At 40.3% G+C, this 3,169-nt stretch overlaps 1 long non-coding RNA gene across 1 annotated transcript in view; it reads left to right on the plus strand.

Annotated features, from left to right (window-relative positions):
- The window catches only part of LOC107100670, a 5,132-nt gene extending 3,945 nt beyond the window's left edge, over nucleotides 1–1,187 (plus strand). The window contains exon 3 of the long non-coding RNA XR_001482031.1: nucleotides 1,014–1,187. This is a non-coding gene — a long non-coding RNA (uncharacterized LOC107100670). The remainder of the gene's footprint in view (nucleotides 1–1,013) is intronic.
- Nucleotides 1,188–3,169: the final 1,982 nt, after the last annotated feature.

The raw sequence follows: 3,169 nt of genomic DNA on the forward strand, positions 1-3,169 counted from the left end.
GATATCGGTTATCGGCTACATGAGTTTTAAAATATCGGCATATCGGATATCGGCCAAAATCCCGATATCGTGCATCCCTAAAAATAAGTATTTTTATTACCGTTATTACCTAGTCTGTCGGCGATCCGCATCTTATTATTCTGTTCATGCATGAGCAGGACCGATCGTGCTTCCGGGTTGGATCAGGTAGTGACCAGGTATTTTGGGCGAGGTCCTTTTTGCTCTGTCATGTATGATGCTCAGTTCAGACATGTTTTCGTTCCTTTCGTCTTGGTGGGGGATTTTTTTTTTTACTCTGCTTATTTCTCTGTCTTGATTCAAGGGTGGGACTCTGACACACTTTGTATCACCCTGACACACTGTGTGTCACCAGACACACATTAGCGGGGGGACCGAGGCCATGCAGATGTCAGGGAGGGGTTAGACCAGGGGTGGGCAATTCCAGTTCCCTAGGGCCGGTATCCTGCAGCTTTTAGATGTGTCTGTGGTTCAAAACACCTTAATCAAATATTTAGATGACTGAGAGGACTCTGAAGGTATTTGATTCAGGTGTGTTGGTCCAAGGATGGATCTAAAAGCTGCAGGATAGGGGCCCCCAGGAACTGGAATTGCCCACCCCTGGGTTACACCAACTCTTTTAGCCAATGGGAAGCGAGCCAAATGCTGATTGTTAGCAAGTTGACCCATGTTTGAAAGACACATGTTAACCTGCTATTTTCAGTGGGTAAGAGGCTTGCAGCCCTCTGTAAGCTCTATGAGATCCTCCCAGTAACGGGATTTATTTGCAAAAAAAAAAAAACAGAATAGGACAAAGAGTCAATTCCTGACTTTATGACAGTTAAAGAAGATCAGTCATGGGATTTAGTCTCCAGATGACTCTGGTGTTGGTTTTTAGAAGGAAATACTGTTATGGATTAAATCTATTTCAGTGTCAGTTTGCTCCACTGTTAGATTCATAATTTTACAGCTTTTTAAAAAAGATTTCCTCTTTGTTCTGCCTTTCTTCCTGACAGCTTTCACTGCGATATCAGAAGCCCAGAATGACTGCGACCTTGGAGCGTGTTATCCGCCTAACAGAGACCTCCTCTTGGGCAGATCTGACCAGCTCCAAGCCTCCTCCACCTGTGGCCTGACTGGCTCAGAGGTCTACTGCACTCCATACCAGCAGGTAATGTGACCCAAACACTTTAAGGCAGAGGTCTTCAACAGGGGGTCCGCGACCCCTAGGGGGTCCCCAGAGGTACTGCATGGGGGTTTATTAGACTTTTTTTTAATATTCACCCTGCAATTTTTTCCACTAATTGAAATGTCTTAAAATCCACATTAACATGAATCCAACAGACCGTAGTAAACAGATAAATGGAGGCAGAAGATGTTTTTCAGTCATCAATGCCAGTGGCGGTTCTAGACCAAATGTACATGGGGGCCAGGATTCCATAATTTTGGAATTTTATATATTTTTGACTTATTTTATCTTAAAATTACATTTTTCTATAAAATCTGAATTAGAACAAAAAAAAAAAACACGATGCATTCAGGTTTAAAAATTAGAGGAATTTCTTTTGAAAAAAAGAAAACTGGGATCCAATCTCAATACGACACACAGGAGCTCTTTCAAGCTGGGCACCGTTTCATTCACAACACCTGTCCCGTCAACCAGGAAGCAGAAATACTTTAATAATCCCAGGGAGGGATTACTTTCATTACATTACTCCATCTGTAATAGAGTGACTATAGGACCAGCTTGATAGAACACTATTTCATAGAATATATATTCAGGGGGTCCCCGCTCCATCTCACCATAACTTTGGGGTCCTTGGCCTGGAAAACATTGAAGACTCCTGCTTTAAGGTATTGGTTCTTCCCCTCTTTTTGTTTCAAAGCTGTACTCCTAATCAGAGGAATTAGGACACAAAACCACTTAGAGCATTATGTTGGAAGCAGAAACAATCTGAATATATTCTATGTCTACAGATCTACAGACCTACAGATCTAGACATGCTAACCCCCCTAAGAAATGACTGTAGGCAGATAAACATGGTGGACATCACGGTTTGAGTCAGATTACCTGCCCTCCAGTTGTGAAATAGTCTGATTTCTGTGCCAGAGAATGATGATGAAACTGTACTTTAGGCTAAGCTCTGCTGTCTCCCATCGGACTGTCTGCTGGCTCAGCAAAATCAATCCCAAACTGCATCCAAGGGCTGGTTTTGAAATTAGGGTTACTGTCCAGAGCAGAGCAGAGGGCGTGCAGTTTGCAAGACTTGCAAAATAGTTCAAAAATCCCATCATTTTCACTCCATCTACTAACTGCTAGATCCGCTCTTTGACTGGACCTCTGCAACTTTTTTTTCCTTTTTTGCAAACAGATTAAAAGTTCCAGATGGTTGAGACGCTCAAATTTCGCAGTATTATTTTTTGTTGCCCTGTCTACTTCTTTCTTATAAATGTGTAGTATTTAAATAATAAGTACATGTGTTTCCTGATCGAATGAAAAAGCTCTTTTGTAGAGTTATAATAGGACAGTAAAGAACAGAAGTACTTTTTAGATCTAATAAAGCAAAGATTAAACAGAATCAAGGTAAAGATAATTTATTATACAGGACAGCTTGAAAAATATTAGTTTGAATAAACATAATAAATGTTTTTATGTCGGGCTGAGTCATCTTTAAAATAACGATGATTCAAATGATTGACTTTGAAAAACTTTGCAGGTTTTCTGATGTTACTCTGGGTGTCGGCAAAAATATGACTTATTCCAATTTCTATATTTGCAGCGTGAGACCTGAATGTTCTCCACACATAAATTAACAGATAATTTTACATTTTGGGGTTTTTGTGGTTTTGATCAGACCAACCCACACCCCTATGTCTTGCATCTCTAATAGGTTTAGGTCTATTCTAGTTTTAATTAAATGACATGTGAGTTAATTTGTTATATTAGCCCCATATTTTATCTTTAAAAGCCTTGAACCCCTGATCCCCATCAGAACTATTCTATTCAGTTTATTTCTATAGCGCCAATTCACAACAGATGTCATCTCAAGGAACTTTAGAGTTCACCAGATGATTAAATAAAAACCAGCTGATTGCATCGACTCATTGACTCTTCAGCAATCCCTCACACTAAGCATGCTTGTAGCGACAGTGGAGAGGAAAAACTCCCTTT

The sequence above is a fragment of the Cyprinodon variegatus genome, unplaced genomic scaffold, assembly GCF_000732505.1.
Source record: "Cyprinodon variegatus isolate N-32 unplaced genomic scaffold, C_variegatus-1.0 Scaffold998, whole genome shotgun sequence".
Lineage (NCBI taxonomy): Eukaryota > Metazoa > Chordata > Actinopteri > Cyprinodontiformes > Cyprinodontidae > Cyprinodon > Cyprinodon variegatus.